Raw genomic sequence first — 19,414 nt, 5'->3', positions numbered from 1 at the left:
TCTATGGCTCCACAAGGGGGGCCACACGTCCCTCCTCTCCCTCCAATGAGTATTGCCTCAAGGGTTGGTTGTCCTCAGGGCCCAAACTGTACCTCCCTCATTATTGTATTTTAGCCCTGGGGAGGTGTGTGAGATGGTGGTCCCTAGGGTTGTGGGAAGGCAAGCAGCCTCCAGCATTTCATTTGTAATTGTGCCCCATTGAGGTGGCAGTCCCTGGAGTTGTGGGGTGTTGGGTGCCCCCTTGCATCCATTTTGTATAAAGCCCCCGGGAGGTGGCAGTCCCCATGGCTGCAGGGGAGGTGGGCACCCACCCCAGGGCTTCACTAAAACAAGCACGGAAGCCCACATTTGTTTTTTTCCCCACTGAAGTTTTAAAAAAATACTTGATTTTTGCTCTGTCAGAGTCCTCCTGGGACCCCAGTACCAGAGCTAAGGGGTCAGGGTGTCCCTACCCTGACCCCTTTTCTTACTTTTAATTTTTTTTTCTGGGACTCGGTTTAAGCTGAGTCCAAACATGACTGCCATCACTACCTTGTTGAAGCTTTGGCAGCCAATCCAGATCTCAGCATGAGATCTGAAGGGGTCGCAAATCCCTTGCATCCATATATATAAAAATTTTGATTTTTTGCTAATTTCTCTAAAACTACTGAATGGATTTACACCAAATAAGAAAACTGCCTCTTTCTGGAAAAAGAGATACATTTCTGCCAAATTTGGCGTAATTCAGTCCAGTGGTTCGGCGCTATCGCTGTTCCAAATCCCTATGTAAACATGAATACGGAAAACGCATTTTTGGACCCCCCTCTTTCTTGGCCCCCACTTCACGGATCACCAGGAAACTTTTTATACAGCAGCTTAACTGAGCATAAATGTTGTTTTGGCAAATTTCGGGAAGATTTATCAACTGGCGCCACAGATATAGGCAAATCAAAAAATGCTTTCTATAGAATTTAGGTCCTAACTATAACTTCCTAGTGGCGGCCACCACTATATATGTATATGTATATATATATATATATATACACACATACACACACATTTATATATATATATATATATAAAAACGTGTACCATATTTATATATATATATATATATATATATATATATATATATATATATATATATATATATATATATATATTTATATACATGTGTGTGTGTGTGGTGTGTCCTTGTCATCTATATATCTACAGTGTTTGTCATGGTTCCCCTTTGTTTTTCTGCTCAGGTTTTAATATTGAAACCTGTTGAGCATACATTTGGCATGAGAATCAGTGTACGCCATCATTTACTGTATTAGTTACTTGCATTTCCACCAATAGACTACCCAGCTTCTCTTTGATCAGTTCATTCAATAATATGTTGATTTTCCTCCAAATGATTCATTTGGAAACATTTTTTGTTTTGGATCTTATGTACCCAGTCTCCTAAAGGTCTGTTAGGTTATTCAATTGTTGTACTCAATAAATGGATTTCATTTGTACTTGTTCGGAGGCTAGAGTGAAGGTTGCAGCAACACACTGTTCTATGAGGGATATCAGTGCTGCATATGTGACCCATCATCTGTGACACAAATGAGAAAGCTACTCACATATGTCAGTTGAATAGTGGCTGCAACAGGGAGCACAGCCTGTCTGCTACTGCCTTTTTAACAGTACTGAACCAGTAATTCAGAAAGCCCCAGAATATTGTTTTGGAATGATTATGTTAATTATACAATAACTGGTTTTCAACATAACTGTTCCTACAAAAATGAAGTATGTAAGGTTTATACTTTCATTCAAAATGTTCTATCAAAATTCAATTACTGGCACTCTTATAATTTGCTTTCACCAATAAACACCTACTGCCATTATTACATCAGTTCAATGCACAATAGGCTGTACAAGTCAATTACCCCCATTTAAGTGATGAAGTGACTCTTAGACACGTACATATTGGGGCGTCATCTGCAAAAAAGCTCTTCCATATCATCAGTGATTTACTACATCCTAAGGCTATTGCCCAGAATATAGACCAGAGGTCTCCAAACGTTTTTATGCCGCGCCCCCCCAGTTGAAAAATAAAAATCATTGGGCCCCCCTCAGAATTTTTCACAATTATTTTATAAACATGGCAATGTTTAAATATGTCTAAACCTATTTAAACATTGCAGTTAAGTACTGTTACCTTTTTAAAACTGATATAACATGCTTCTGCTTAAAACAAAGGCCTGTTATCTGTATAATATTTATTTTGGCCAGAGCCTGGGGCCCCCCTGGGATCACTTGAGGCCCCCCTAGGGGGGCCCGCCCCCCAGTTTGAAGACCTCTGATATAGACCCTCATTCAAATTTTGTGAAAAGTGTGACAACTTCTTTCATTTTAAAATCTCTACTATTCAGGCCACCATCTCAGCTGAAACATTCTCTCCCAAGCCTTAGCTATATCCAGCCTATGTCTGGCTAAAGCCACTCTCTCTATTTGAACTCCTATCATTGAACAAGCGATTCTGAAAATAATCAGTCATAGCCAGCCATTGACTCCCCTAGATATTGGTCCAGCAGGTTAGCTCTTTAATCTTAGCCTCCTTCTTCTTACTTAACTATCAATGCTGATTAATCATTCTTATTCCTATGGAACAGTCCTGTTGAAGGTGGCATGTTCTGGTTGGCTGAAGAGAGCAACTACCACTCCCGTCAGAGGTGGGTGATTACACTCACTGTGTAACCTGCACTCACCCTGGCATAGCTTGGTGCAGAGGCTTATCACAGGGGCACTGTTTAAAGCAATGGCACAGCACTTCCATACAACAATTACACATTAAGCATCACAAAGAGACTTCATATAAGATGTATGCAAATACGATTTGTATTCAACACATTATTATTAACATAGCAGGATTATGATGTATATCTGCACATAAATCGCATCTAGAAATATTACTCACAGTACTAGGCCCAACTATTTTAAACATCATAAACAGTATGTACATGTGAGAAAAATAATACTTCCCCCCAGCACCATCATACAGTGCCAAACATAGTCAGCATGAGACCCACTCTAGAGATTACCTTCATTCAATAACACACTGTTGCAGGTTGCACCCCGGTTCACAACGTTAGCAGCAATGTGGACATACTAAGACTTGCAGCACTTTTAATTAGCTCCACGGCCTGGGCTGCACTAGTAAAATTCAATGTCAGCTGTGAGAGGCCTCTGGCAAGAAATAATGTGTGCATCAACACCACTGTGTTGTTTTACAAATCACCCGCACTCACTCTCTTACATTCACTCCACTCTTCCATGTGGTACCACAAATATCAGGTGGCACATACACACACTCGCAAACACTCACTCCTTGCACCCTAATGCGGTGCACTGATATCTGGCCGGTTAATGTCACTGTGTTTGCAGACACCTGGGACCCCAAACCACCCTCCACCCGCCACCCAGTTCCTGCTACCCACCCCCCCCCAGCGGTTCACTTGGAGGTATGGATAGCACCGGAAGGGATGCTGGGGCAACACGCTAATTGCAGCAGAGCCCAACCAGGCACTCCAACACAGAAATAGTTACCAAATCCGCACCCCCTGGGAAGGGGGCACATGTCTTGTGCATGGTGATTTGAGATACCTCAGCAATTCCGGTTGTTCACAAAGACTTTACAGGCCTGTAACTCTGAGGAAGGAGGAACAGCGTCTGGTGTGCGATGACTTGAGCCGTATTACACAACTCTGATCCCACAAGTAAGGTGCTCAACGCGGTGCCTCCCTGGAATGAGACACAACTACTGGGGCACAATGACTTGAGTCATTCCAGACAGTTTGATCACAAAAAGGGTTCCAATGCAGTACTTCCCCGAAATGAGGCCCTAGTTGGGTGCATGATGTCTTGAGTCGCATCAGACAATCTGGTCGTACACAAAGGTGCAAGTTCAGCTTTCTCACACGAGGTAGACTGCAGCACTGCTCCAAATGCACCCCCACCTCTGACAGTCAGAATCTATGAATCAGGCACCACACACAATGAGTATGCAGTTGGGTGTCACTCAAGAGACATGTAACACACTCGACAAAAATGGGAAATGCGGGGTCCTTCACCTGGTGAACATGCTCACAACAAACTAGACATTAATGTGTGCAATACACCCAGGAATCACCACACTCCATAAGCACTTAGAATGCTACACACCTGGAAATTCCGGTCTCCAGGTGGAATACTTATTTCATGCTCACACTGCTGCTAACAGGTGGAGTCCAGGCATAAAATGGAGGTGCAGAGGATGGCGCCCCACTCTCCAGGTGACACCAGTAGACGGTATAGGTCACTCGCAGGAGGTCTTTGGTGTCCCTGAGACCTCCAGACAGGAGGCAAGCCAACAGGGTCTTGGAAAACACACTTCAGAGTCCCTCACAGCATCAGGCAATCTGCCCAGGCCAGCCACTATGCATGAAGGGTGTGCAGATCCCGTCCCAGGACAATAAATACTCCAGTGTAAAACAGATCCATCTGGAAGTGTGCACCTCGCAATCCAGCGACAACGGCCCCATGTCCCTGCTAATGTAACTCTGAGTTGTTGAAGTGTGGTACTCATAGTCATACTCAAGTGTGCCTTTGAAGTTGTTGGTGGTTCAACGCCAGGCTCTCAAATGGCAGAGGTCTGTTGTTCCAGTTGCCTAAGTTTTATAGCTGTCACTGGAGAATGTACAGATATGCTTTTCCCAAATTCCAGTGGAATTAAGCCAATTTAAAAGATAAACAGAAGTGACATTTATAGGGTATTATGGACAAAACTACTTTTGCCATGAGGATGGGTTTGTCATTTTAAATCCAATGATCGTAAACATCATGAGGCTGCTTCACTGCAATCCACTGCAATCCACTATTGCAGCTGGATTAATTATGAATTTCCTCCTATGTTAACCTTTGGGCAGAACAGCTTACCTAGGTAGTAGGAAAACACATGTTATTCTGTACTCCCTGGCATATGCACAAGCCTGCAGGGCTCCACATGTTTAGGATCATCAAAAGGAGCAAGTGTGCCCATACAGGCCTATTGTGACAAGCTCAGTATATATAAAAATACAAGTGTGCAACTGTGCACACCCTGCTAAGTCATGCCAGGCTCAGTACTTATGAAAACACCATTGTGGAAGTAGTGCACATACTGGCTAGCTGTGCCAGGCTCAGTATGTGGGTTAAAACACCATTGTGCAATTATGCACACCTGGGCAACGGATGCCAGACTCAGTATATATAAAAACACCAGTGTTCAACTGTGCATATATAGACTAGCTGTGCCAGGCTCAGTATGGGAAAAAACTCAATTGTTCAATTGTGCACACATGGGCAAGGGATGCCAGACTCAGTGTATATGAAAACACCATTGTGCGCTACTGTGCAAGTGCACACACACTGGCCTGCTGTAACTTGTCTGGTAACTGATAGCTAGTGCCACCTCCTAACGGGTGGAGGAAGGGCACACGCACTTCCACCATGTACACACAAGGTGATAGTGCCCAGGGCCCTAAGGCCACTACCAGAGAATCAGCCAACCCTATGGGAAAGAACAACTCCCTAGGTAGGGAAGACCCTTGTGCGGGTTCTTCCCTACCAGGGCATTGCACACCTTGGTGTACCTGTCGTGGGGAAGTATAAGACTGCTCTGGATTGTCCAGTGCATGAGAGATGCTATCCTGAGCACAGGCGGACATGCACCCCTACAGGCCTACACTGTCAGTCCTAAGACATGGTTGACAGGCTTTTCTAGTAGTTGACAAACTCAGTGCAGCATCCCACTACTAGCCAGGGTCGTACCCACCCCAGGTTTGTGGTGTACCTTTTTACAGCACACTGCTGGGTGCAGCACCACAACCACACCCATAAGTGCCCCTTCCTGGCAGGCTGTGTGCCCTTTCCAGCTGAAGTACAGTGGAAAGTGTCCAGCGTCCTAAGGCCACACAAAGAGAGTCAGCAAAAAAACTGGGAGGAAAAAGCAAAAAGTGTCAGTAAAATTTCCTAAGAACGCCATGTTCAACAAGCCCAGACTGCAATAAGTAAAATACTGGTTTAAGAAACTAAGGGGGTCATTACGACCTTGGCGGGCGGCTACTGCCACCCGCCAGGCAGTAACCGCCGTGTGGGCGCCAATGCGGCTGCACTCACGCGGCCCCCATTATGACATTCCCACTGGACCGGCGGGAATGAGGCCGCAACATAGGAGCCGGCTCCTAATGGAGCCGGCGGTGTTGCGGCCGTGCGACGGGTGCAGTTGCACCAGTCGCGCTTTTCACTGTCTGCTATGCAGACAGTGAAAAGCTGGCCGGGGCCCTGTTAGGGGGCACCTGCACTGCCCATGCCAGTGGCATGGGCAATGCAGGGGCCCCCAGGGGCCCCAGGACACCCCTTACCGCCAGCCTCTTCCTGGCGGTGCAAACCGCCAGAAACAGGCTGGCGGTAGGGGGGTCGTAGTCCCCCGGGCAGCGCTGCAAGCAGCGCTGCCTTGGCGGATTACATCCGCCGGTTCCATTGTGGCGGTAAACCGCCGGCCCCGGCGGTGTGACCACGGCGCTACCGCCGCGGTCAAAATATGCCGGGAGGCACCGCCAGCCTGTTGGCGGTGCACCCGTCGTTTTGGCCCTGCGGTTATGATACCGCCAGGGTCATAATGACCACCTAATTCTAGACCCAACAGATCTGAATAACTCTTTTTTCATTTCCATGCTCCCATACTGGTATAAACTGTTAAAAAGTTTAGGCTTTAATCAGCAGCAAAACTTTGCTGAATCCTCAAACGTGCTCCATTCACATCAAACCAGTTTTGCCTGGTTAGAGGCATGGAACTGCCTGTGCTCTCAGTTATTGGCATGTTGGTGAATTTGAGCTGCCCAATAGCCTTGACCCTACTGGATCTTATTAGCTGTGCATGGATATTTTTGTGGATTGTAACCTGATATTCCACCAGCATGCCAACAAGCTAGCGTCAATGTGCTGTGTGTACCTCAAAACTATATGGCACATCCTACTATATGTGGAGAACTGGCATCAAGTAAATATAGTAAACACCATAATCCAATTGTGTATTGACTATAGCAATTCAATTTTTCTGAATGCACCAGAAAAAATGCTCCCTGTGGAGTGACAGCGTAATCAAATATCCCTCTTAATCGGACAACTTAATTGGCTTCCTGTCCACCAAAGCTTTTTAGTTACAGCAATGATAATAATTCATTTCACTATCAATCATCACCAAAGTATATTGCACTTAGATTTGAGTGTTACAAAAGTCCACACAACTTGAGGTCTGATAAACAGTAACTACTTGAAATTCTGAAATCTATAATTGTCTCTTTTAGAGACTGAGGTTTCTTGGTGCATGGAGCACAGGCCTGGAACTCCCTGCTCTATGATCTAAGTCTGCCCTATCTCACTTTAGACATCACATAAAGACTTTTCTCTTCCCATCTTATGTTATCTTCTTACAGTCTTGATAGTTGAAACCGGGTTCCTCTATACCAAGAAACTACAGTATACATGTGCTTAACAAATACCAACAACCAGAACAAAACATCTGGACTTCATTGGGTATGGCATCAGTGCAGTAGTTTATCTTTTGTGCCACATGCACAAGCCTGTGAAATAGTATGTGGCCTGCATGCATACTCAGATATATAGCCTAGTCCTCTCAGAAGCTTGGTGTGTTAATTCTGCATGCTTCCTAGTATTGTAAGATTCTTCTCCTCAATGATATCAATACTTGAAAGGAAATTAGAATAAACATTTCAATGTCTGCCACTCCCATCCTCCTACTTCTGACAGTGATTTTCAAAAAGGTATACAATCAGTTTGGCAATGTATAGGAAAAAATAAATGTAAACTTAACACAGACAAGACGGAGGGCTTCATAGTAAACAGGCACAGTGATATGTAATTTGGGTTGATAATGGTCACAAGAACTTAGTCCTGCCTCATCCCCTAATGTTTGTGCAAACATTTTGGGAGTTAATTTGATAGTCAACTCTCCACTGACCCACAAGCCTGGTCAATGTTTTTTTCCTGTACGTAGCTGTTAGAAATAGGGTCTCTGGTTGGCAGTCAGTTTATACTCTGTCCAAGGAGGGACCCTCACTCTAGTCAGGGTAAGGGAGATACACACCTGGGGTAACCCCTGCTCAGCCCCTTGGTAGGTTGGCACAAGCAGTCAGGCTTATCTCAGAGGCAATGTGTAAAGTATTTGTACCAACACACACAGTAACATAGTGAAAACACTACAAAATGACTCCATACCAGTTTAGATAAGTAGCCAATATTTATCTAAATCAAACAAGCCCAAAAAAACTAAAATCCAACTTACACAAGCAAAGGTATGAATTTTTAACGTAAAAAGAGTCTTTATCCATGGAAATCAACAGATGCATTGTTTTAGCACAAAGTACATTGTATGCGTCAAAAATAAAGCCGCACGGGTAATCAAGCATCAGAAAAGCAAGCGATGTGACGATTCCTTACTCGCAAGTGAGGCCATGCATCGCGAGAAGAGATGCATCGATTTCCAGACAAGTAGCCTCAGGTCTGTGAGGTGATGTGGAAGATTTTGACACCCAGGGTTGATGCATGGAAAATTCTGACATGCTGTGCCAAGGTTCCGCATTGATAACAGGCGCTGCGTTGTTTCTCCAGCCGCGAGGCAGGCACTGCAACAAATTTTCAGCCATGGGACAGGCGCTGCATTAATTTTTCTAAAGCACACACAGCAGTGCGTAGATTGTCCGCCTCAGGTTACCAGTTTCCATTTCTGAGGGCCCAGGGACTGGATTTGGCATCACTAAGCAAGAAGCCAGGACTCTCAGCAGAAGAGCCCAGGCACTGGCAGGGGAAGTCTTTGGTGTCTCTGAGACTTCAGAACAGGGGGCAAGCTCAATCAAAGTCCGTGGAGAAACTTCACAAGCAGGATTTCAGAAAGCAAAGTACAGTCCTTTTGCTCTTCAGGCAGAAGCAGCAGCAGAAGGCCAGCACAGCAAAGCAACAGGCAGAATAACAGGCTCGCTTCAAACATCAAGCTCTTCTCCTTGGCAGAGGCTCCTCTTGATCCAGAAGTAACCTAACAGTCTGGGACTTTGGGTCCACTACTTATACTCATTTCTGCCTTTGAAATAGGAAAACTTCAAAAGAAAGTCTTTGTAGTGCACAAGACCCTGCCTCTTCCTTGCCCTGCCCCAGATACACATTAGCGAATTGGAGAATGTATTGTGTGATGGCAGGCACAGCCCTTACAAGTGCAAGTGTCAGCTCCACATACCCACTCTAGCTCAGGAAGACTCATCAGGATATGCAGGACACACCTCAGTTCCCTTTGTGTCATTGTCTAGAGTGAATTCACAAAAAGCCTAACTGTCATCTGACCCAGATGTGTATTCAGCAGCCAGGCAGAGGCACATAATGGTTAAGTAAGAAAATGCCCACTTTTTAACAGTGGCATTTTCAAAAAGACAATCTAAAAAACAACTCTACCAAAAGATGTATTTTTAAATTGTGAGTTCAGAGACCCCACACTCCCAATCTCTACCTGCTCCTAATAGGAAACTGCACTTAAAAACATTTAAAGGCAGTCCCCATGTTAACCTATGGAAGAGATAGGCCTTGCAATAGTGAAAAACAAATTTGGCAGTATTTCACTATTTCGACATGGAAAACACAACAGTACATGTCCTACCTTTTAAATGCACTGCACCCTGCCCATGGGGCTATCTAAGGCCTACCTTAGGGGTTACTTACATGTAGTAAAAGGGAAGGTTTGGGCATGGCAAGTGGGTACATTTGCCAGGTCGGACTGATAGTTTAAAACTGCACACACAGACACTCAGTGGCAGGTCTGAGACATGTTTACAGGGCTACTCATGCGGGGGGCACAATTAGTGCTGCAAGCCCATTAGTAGCATTTGATTTACAGGCCCTGGGCACACATAGTGCTCCTTACTAGGGACTTACCAGTAAATCAAATATGCCAAGCATGGATAAACCAATCACCAATATAATTTAGACATAGAGCATATGCACTTTAGCACTGGTTACACGTGGTAAAGTGCTAAGAGTCTTAAAGCCAACAAAAACAGGTCAAACAAAATAGGAGGAAGGAGCCAAAAAGTTTGGGTATGACCCTGCAAAGGTCCAACATTAGTATCTTCCAGTCCTAAGGAAAATTCTTCTGTTCCTTTTACATGATGGGAAGCGCATGGCTACTTCTGCTCTAATTGATCCTGACTGTTCTGTGACCACGCTATATAATTGAAACTGCCTCAATTTTTGCTAAAAAACTAGAAGTGATCGCAAACACGTTCGCTAGACTGATCATGGGAATCTTTTGCTTTCCTGCTACTAATCCTCTAGTGGAAAAAGATTATTGGCAACCTGCAAAAGAATAAATCTTTTTCAAAACCCTGTGCATAGTACACCTATTCACAGCAGTGAACATTCCGATCTTTCTAAAAAAGGAACATGCATTATTAACTTCCCATGAGGCCCCGGCATTCCTCTGGCACTAATTCACTGACCGTTTCTACATTCCACAAACCCAAAAGGAGTGGACGTAGCTTTTCGGCATGTGCCCCCACACTTTGGAATGCCTTGCCATCTCACTTAAGAATGGAAAGATCATTCCCATTGATCAGGCTCCAGTTGAAACCAGGATATTTAAGCAAACCTTCAATATCTCATTTTAACTTAGTCATGGGCTTGAGAGGCCAGTTTCACCTTTCTGTTGTGAGAGGCTAGAAATCTATTGGCGAAATTGTGTTATAAAAATATCATATAACATAACGTACTGTTAGAATTTTCATCCTTGGCGTGTTCTCCGTTAAATTTTTTCCTCTGTTTCCCAGGTTGTTGATGTGTGCTGGACTCTGATTTTGCTGTGTTTGTACTTTAGGCACTTTACCATTGCTAACCAGTGCTAAAGTGCAAGTGCTCCTTTACAAAATGTGCATGTAATTGGCTTATCCATGATTGGCATATTTGATTTATTAGTAAGTCCCTAGTACAGTGCACTAGAGGTGCCCAGGGCCTATAAATCAAAGGCTACTAGTTGGCCTGCAGCACTAGTTGTGACACCCACATAAGTAGCTCTGTAATCATGTCTCAGACCTGCCACTGCAGTGTCTGTGTGTGCAGTTTTTAACTGTAAATTCGACTTGCCATGTGTACTCACTTGCCAGGCCTAAACCTTCCTTTTTCTTACATATAAGGCAACCCTAAGGTAGGCCCTAGGTAGCCCCAAGGGCCGGGTGCAGTGTATGGTTAAGGTACAATGTTTAGTAATGTGTTTTATATGTCCTGACAGTGAAATACTGCTAAATTTGTGTTTCACTGTTGCAAGGCCTGTCCCTCTCATAGGTTAACATGGGGGCTACCTTTAAACCTGATTAAAGTGTAGATTCCCTTTGGGAGCGGATGGACATGTGGAGTTTGGGGTCTCTGAACTCACAATTTAAAAATACATCTTTTAGTAAAGTTGATTTTGAGATTGTGTGTTTGAAAATGCCACTTTTAGAAAGTGAGCATTTTCTTGCTTAAACAATTTCAGTGACTCTGCCTGTTTGTGGATTCCCTGTCTTGGTCAGTTTGACAGTTGGGCTGGTTGCACTTCACACTAGACAGTGACACAAAGGGAGCTGGGGTGTAGCCTGCATATCCTGATGAGCCATCTGTGCTAGGAGGGAGGGGAGGAGTGGTCACTTACACTTGAAATGGCTGTGCCTGCCCTCACACAATGCAGTCTCCAACCCCCTAGTGCGTGTCTGGGGCCTAGCCTGGGCAAGGCAGGATTTCACATTCAAGAGAGACTTTGCTTTGAAGTAGGCCTACTTCAAAGGAGAAAGTGGGTATAAGAAGGGCACCCAAAAGCACAGACTTTAGAACACTTCTGGAAACCAAGAGGAACCTCTGCCTAGAGAAGAGCTGAAGAGCTGAGGAAGAAGAGCTGCCTTGCCTGTGACTGTGCTCTGTGGAGCTATCCTTCAGTTGCAGCTTCTGCCAGAGTAAGAGGGCAAAGACTGGACTTTGTGTGCCTTCCATCTTGTGAAGATCTCCAAGGGCTTGATTTAGAGCTTGCCTCCTGTTGTTTGAAGTCTCAGGGACAGCAAAGACTTCTCCCTGCCAGCACCTGGAGTCTCTGGAGAGACTCCTACTCTGCCTGTGGTGCCCATCCAGTTCCTTGGACCCTGAAAGGAGAAGCTGGCAGCCGAAGAGGAAGAAATCCACGCACAGAACGCCGTGCGGGGAAAAGATCGACGCAACTCCGATCTGCGGCTGAAAAATTGACGTGCCGCCGGCTTCGCGGCTGAAAATCGACGCTCACCTGCAACGCAATTAAAGAATCGATGCACAGAGCTAGAGAAATGACACGCAGCATCGCTAACGGAGGCTGGTGAGATCGCAACCCGCGCTGCGTGGTTTTCGGATCATCGTGCGGCTGGATTTCCAACGCAAGTACTGCTGGGCGTGTAAAAACAAAGCAAGACCTGCCCAGACCTGAGAGTGCTGCCGGATCGCCGCTTCGCTCTCCTGCAGAGAGATGAAATGACGTGCCCCGACCCGATGAAAGGAGAAACGATGCAAGGTCTCGCTGGTGAGTGAAATCGACACATCGCAAGCCCTTTTTGATGCACAGTCGCCCATACAGGGATATTTTTGACGCACCCAAGGTACATTTTCATGCTAACAGTGTTAGTGTGTGTTTTAAACTACATGAAGACTCTTTTTGCTATTTAATTGATAACTTGACTTGTTGAATGTGGATTTTTTTCGTTTTGGTCTTGTTTTGTTTAGATAAATATTTTCTATTTTTCTAAACCTATGTTGTGTCATTTTGTAGTGTTTTCTTTAAGTTACTGTGTTTGTTGGTACAAACATTTTACACATAGCACTCTGAAGTTAAGCCAGCCTGCTCATGCCAAGCAACCAAGTGGGTGAGTAGGGGTTAGCTGAGGGTGATTCTCTTTTACCCTGATTAGAGTGAGGGTCCTTGCTTGGAGAGGGGGTAACCTGACTGCCAACCAAAGACCCCATTTATAACAAGTACCATAACCTGTACTAATACACATAACATAATATATAATAACATATAACATAATGTATAACAACATATGACATAACAACATAACATAAAACAGAATATACAACATATAACATAACATATAACACGGGTAAAAATGCAAAACAACCTACCCTTGACACCCAATTACTTCCATCATTACTTTCAGTGTATCGATGACCAAATCAGCATACGATAAACTGCCCAGCATTTGCAGGGCAAGTCTCTACCCCCATCTTCCCCCATCCACTTCAACAACCAAAAGCCACTGCTCTGTGTACATAGTGGGTTGGGTACTTACATTTTCCCGGAACCTCCATTAAAATACTTCTAGATGTCATATAATAAATCAATAATCATTTTAAACCGGTAACAATTTGCCTCATCGACAGCTCCAGTAGAATACAGAATGCAGATTTTCGTAATCTAAAAATTTGTGAGCCAACAGCCCCTTGAAAGCTATTTACAAAATCTGAGAGCATACATAAATGCATTCCTTTCCTCTAAAGAAAATCATCCTGTTTCATAGTAGCTTAATATTACAGATATGGTTTATTTGCAATTACATAGATGATCCCCTCCTATTCCTAGATCTTTTTGAATTTTGTCATATTATTCCGGCATCTACTGACTGGCTTGCCACAATCTATTTACCGTTGCCTTTTTATTTGACAATTTTTTATTCCATTTTGGGAGATTTCTCTTTTTCCATTTTGGCATATGTGCGTTTGATCATATGCAGTATGCGCACTTGAAATGATATCTTGAAGAAAGATTTGGAGAACAGTTGCAGTCCTACATTTTCTAATAACTCACTGAGACATATAAACCGCCTTCATTGTGCAGATTGTGCTTTGTAAATGATGATGATTTTTGAAGCGTTAATGCCTATCTGTATGCTGCGCCCAAAGACTTGAGAAATGCCAATCGCAGTACAAATCTAAACAATAATCCACGAGAAAAGACTTGAAATATCATTTAAGAGCACCTAGCTATGTGAACATACTTCTTTATTTAATAAATTGGATTATAGATGGGGGGTCTACTCAAGCAACAACCACAATTTTTGTGACAGTGCACAAACACAAGCAGACTCCCAATTAATCTTTGTTTCACCCTATGATAGCTTGGCTCAAAGCAGACTAAAAGTAGAGGCAATTTGTAAATTATTAATGCAGCACTTCAAACAATACTGACACAAGAAAAATCCCACACCAATCTAGAAAAATAGATTAAACAGCTTTAATAAACAAGTTAAGACCAAAATGACAAAAATACAACTAGAACCAGAGATATGCAATTTGAAAGTTTAGAAGAAAAATAGCACTTAGAAGGAAGAAGCTCCAATTATGGTTATTTGGTCTCAATGGGTCCAAATCACAAAGTCAGGCCAACCACGATGGAGTGCAGGCTGGACACAGAACGGAGTTCAGTCTGCTGTTTAAAGTACCTTGTGTCTTTGGCATCGAGGTGTCAAGTCTTTGTGTTGGCCTGTGTGGCATTGGCATTGAGGAACTGTCAATGGACGCTTGTCATGCAATGAGATGTGTTACACTGTGTCAGTGCCCGTGAAGTCATTGATCAGTAGCTGCAATGTGGGCGTTAAAGTGTGTCGAGCTAGATTGAGGCTGATGATGCAGCTGGTGCTGCAAGGATTTGCACTGAGATGCAGTGTGCAGAGTTGAAATGCACCAAGCTGGGCTCGTTGTCCAATTTGAGATGAGTCACGCTGGGTTGGTGGTTGTGAAGCTGCAGAACAGAAGCTGTGATGCCCAGTCCTGCATCCAGGTGCATGGAGATGCATTGAGCTGGGCTGGTTGTTGACATCCCACTGGGTTGGTGTTAGCAGAGTTGTTGAATGGAAGCTGCGATGTGTGGTCATGTGCCAAGATGCATCGAGTTGCACTGGTGCAGAGGAGGCTTTTGTGATCCTGTAAACCAGAACAGGAGGCCAGCTAACTAGCCCTTAGAGTCACTCTGATGGTCCTGGGTTCAAGGTGTAGGTGCAGTCTTTCTTCATCATGCAGCAGCACAGCAGAGCAGTACTTCTTGCAGCGGAGTAGCAGGGCAGCAAATGAGTCTTTCCCCTGAGGCTTCCATGGGTCAGGTGGTGATCTGAAGAACTGGGTCTGAGATTCCACTCTTTATGCCTGTTGCCCATTTGGAAGTGGGAGAAGCTTCTTGAGTTTCCCCCAACAGAGGTGTCTAGAATGTTCTGCCTCCCTGATCTGGTCCCAGCCTGTCTGTGGTCTCAAACAGCTTGTGTGAAGTCTTTTGTGTGTGTGCTGAGGAAGCCGTATTGAAGTGCTAATGTGGATGGGAACAGCTCCTTCATCCTGTCAGAGATGGCCCATCCTACCAACACCCAGGGGAGGAATACACAAAGGCCAACTGACAACTACATCTAATCATGTGACCCAGGGACTGGCTGCTGGCACCAAATAGTTAGGACAAGGAAATACGAACTTTCTAAAAGTGGCCTTTTGAGAATTGTGACTTAAAATCCAACTTTACTATTAAAGAAGATTTAAAATCACAGTCCCTCAGACACCAAATTTGATATTTCTTCCTGCTCCCAATCAAAAGTTAGCACTAATTACATGTAATAAGATAACCCAATGTTATCGTATGGGAGAGCCAGGTCTTGAAATAGTGAAATATGAATTTGAGAATTTTCCACTACGATGATATGTAAAACATAAACGTAGAAATCCAACTTTTTTAAATGTAACTTGCCCTATTGGCTGTTTAGGGCCTAACCCACGGGTGACTTATATGTATAATTAAAAATGAAGCTTTAGGCACTCAGAGGCTGCAATGGCAGGCCTGGGACATGTCCTAAAGGGCTGTTTAAGTGGGTGGCACAATAAGTGCTAAAGGCCCAATAAAAGCATTTGATTTACAGGCCCTAGGTATCTGTAGTACCACATTACTATGGACTTACAAGTCCATTAAATATGCCAATAGGGTGTAATCAGATTTTACCATGTTTAAAGGACAGAGCACATGCTCTTTTGCACTGGTTAGCAGTGGTGAAGTGTGCAAAGTCCTAGTGGCCAGCAAAAATGGTTCAGAGAACAGAAGGGCTAAGGCAAAATGTTTAGGAATGACCCTGCAGAGAGGGCAAAGTCCAGCAAACATTCTTTACTCTTGATTAGAAAAGGAATATTGTTTGATTAATTTAGGAGATGGAACCAATGGCAAAACTCCCCAATTCCACCCTGTGGATGAGAGGGGATTTGTTGAGCAGGTAACCAGGAAACTTTAGAGATTCACATCTCAAAAACCAGTGGTTTTAAAAATGGCAGAATCACATATCACTTGGTCTGATTTTTGACAAATCTTTCAGATAGATATTATGGGCCTGATTTAAGAAACGTGGCGCTGCATCCACTTCAGTGCCACTTTTCATGTGCTCCTTAGCGCACCCTAACACCACCATGTGTTTGCTGTAATTTATGTATGGTGCACCATGGCAGTATTTAGGGAACTAACGTCAAAATGTCTGACGCTAGTTTAGTGCTTTGCAGGATTCCTTTTGATGATAATCCTGCAAAGCACATTGAGGCCCTTTATAAATAATGGTGTGCCTCCTTTCGATGCCTGTTCTGTGCAGGAGTTAAAAATGCCACATAAAATGGTGCTAAGAAATCTTTTAGATTTCTTTGTGTCCTTTTTTCGTACCCCCTAACAGGGGAACGCCCCCATTGCATACATCATGCTTAGCGCAGGCATAATGTGGCACAAGGGGTTAAACTGTGGCGCAATGCATGCATTGTGCCACTTTGTAAATCTGGTGCAGCGATTTTGCCTCATTTGGGCCACATTAGCGTAAAAAAAAATGACACTAATGTGGTGCAAGGAGGCTCTAGGCCCTCTTAAATTTGGCCCAAGTTATTTTGCACATTTTGTCAAACATTGCTAATTTGTACTAAATACTTTGCTCAGTGCCAGGGATGATCATTACACACTATGTAGTCAACTCCTATTCTACCATATCTACAGTGATGGGAAGCAAATGCTTTGTGTCTGGGTGATTGATGCCACATCACCCAAATAAACTGTAGCCCCCTACAGTAACTGAGCAGAGTTAGTTCTTACTTCATTTGAATGCCATAAATGCAATATTTGCCTAATACCAAATAAAGGTTTAAGAATATGTTGAAACGTGAATAACAATTTTTAAATATGTTTCTTTAGTGCACAATTTACCATTATTAAGGTTCAAAAAATGAAATGCAAGAGATATTGATGATGATACTCTAACACCTGGTTCAACCAATACTTTTCCTATATAGAATTTCACAACTTGCATCAGGCTGCTGTGCAAATATGTGATGTATACTTTTATTTAAAGTGTGTTTACTAATTACACAGCTTTTTGAGTAATATGTGTCTGAAAGCCCTATATGAACTGTGACGCTGCATAAGTGGTGTCCTAGAACACCTTTGATCCTTGGTTCTTTGTTTATAGTGCATCCTAGCACCCCTTTTTATTGTGACCATGACAGCAATTGCATTACTAGCCTCTGCGAACAATGACCTATTGAGTAGTATTTGAACAGCACCCCTGAGATATGTGTCTGTTAGTTGCCCTGCACTCATTTGTACTCAAACCTAAAAATGTTTTGCCAAAGATTGTGGCCAAGACTAGGCATATGTTAGAGTTTATATCTGAACTTGTTTCTGTTAAGAAGTACTTGTAAATACTTGTTGCTTTTACATGTATGGTTAACAAGAAATATTATAATTTAAGGACCAGACAGAAAAATATGATTCAGAACAATATTAAACCTTTTTCTTATAAAGACTGAGAGAAAAAGAATTTAAACATTGAACCTGGAATGTCCCCGGGGACAAAAAATGAATATATTAGATCAAAATGTTCAGAAGATCTTTTAAACTAGGTAAGTGGGTCTCTGTTTAGCATCATAGTTTTCTGTATAAACTTAGCTCAGTAGAAATAAGACACTTTTTGCAATTTAAAGGAAATAAATGCATCATAGTACATTGCTCCAATTTACAACTTGTTACGAGCAGCAGAGGCTGGAGTTCACGGGACTGTAAAAGTGTGAAGATGAGACATTGGTATATTTCACAACTTCCTCTACACTAGTGAGATTAGAAGTCACTCTAAGCTGGAGCTGTTTAAGGTTTTTAATGTGCAATGTTGGGTTACAACTAATTTGTGCATTCTAATGAATGTTGTGATGAAGACAGTCATAACCAATGAATTAATGATGTTGCACTTAAAACAATTTTATTATGATTTTTATAAGTGTGACTATTAGCTTTGTTTTGTAATACCATATTTTAGAGCAGTGGTTCCCAACCTTTTGACTTCTGTGGACCTCCACTATCATTATTGGAACCCAGGGACCCCCATTGAATCATTATTAGAATCCGAGGACCCCCTCCACTGACTGCTGGGACCTAATCTGTTAATATTATTTAATTTTCTAAGCAGTTGCGGACCCCCTTAGGAGGCTTTGCAGACCCCCAGGGGGCCCCGGTCCACAGGTTGGGAACCACTGTTTTAGAGAAAACACATTATATTACGATGGATGCAGTTTCTAATTTTTGTTCATCCTGCTCCTTCTCATTCACATTCTCAATAAATGTCCCCCACAAGATCTCCCCACAGTTTTTTATAGAGCATAGCACATTGTTACGCAATTGGGTATTTTTCCCAAAGATCATGGGGCATATTTATACTTTTTGACGCAAAACTGCGCTAACGCAGTTTTGCGCCAAAAAAATTAGCGCCGGCTAACGCCATTCTGAAGCGCCATGCGGGCGCCGTATTTATTGAATGGCGTTAGCCGGCGTTAGCCGACCGGCGCTGCCAGGTGTGCGTGAAAAAAAACGACGTACACCAGGCAGCGCCGGCGTAGGGAAAAATGGCGTTTGGGCGTCCCAAAATGGGGCAAGTCAGGCTGAGGCAAAAAAATCGTCTTAACCCGATTTGCGCCATTTGTTTTGGGTGCCCAGACGCCATTAACATGACTCCTGTCTTAGCAAAGACAGGAGTCATGCCCCCTTGCCCAATGGCCATGCCCAGGGGACTTCTGTCCCCTGGGCATGGTCATTGGGCATAGTGGCATGTAGGGGGGCACAAATCAGGCCCCCCTATGCCACAATTTTTTTTTTTACAAAAATACTCACCACAACTTACCTTTTCTTCCCTGGGATGGGTCCCTCCATCCTTGGGTGTCCTCCTGGGGTGGGCAAGGGTGGCAGGGGGTGTCCCTGGGGGCAGGGGAGGGCACCTCTGGGCTCATTCTGAGCCCACAGGTCCCTTAACGCCTGCCCTGACCCAGGCGTTAAAAAGAGGCGCAAATGCGG

The sequence above is a fragment of the Pleurodeles waltl genome, chromosome 5, assembly GCF_031143425.1.
Source record: "Pleurodeles waltl isolate 20211129_DDA chromosome 5, aPleWal1.hap1.20221129, whole genome shotgun sequence".
Taxonomy (NCBI): Eukaryota; Metazoa; Chordata; class Amphibia; order Caudata; family Salamandridae; genus Pleurodeles; species Pleurodeles waltl.
This window is presented reverse-complemented; position numbering follows the sequence as displayed.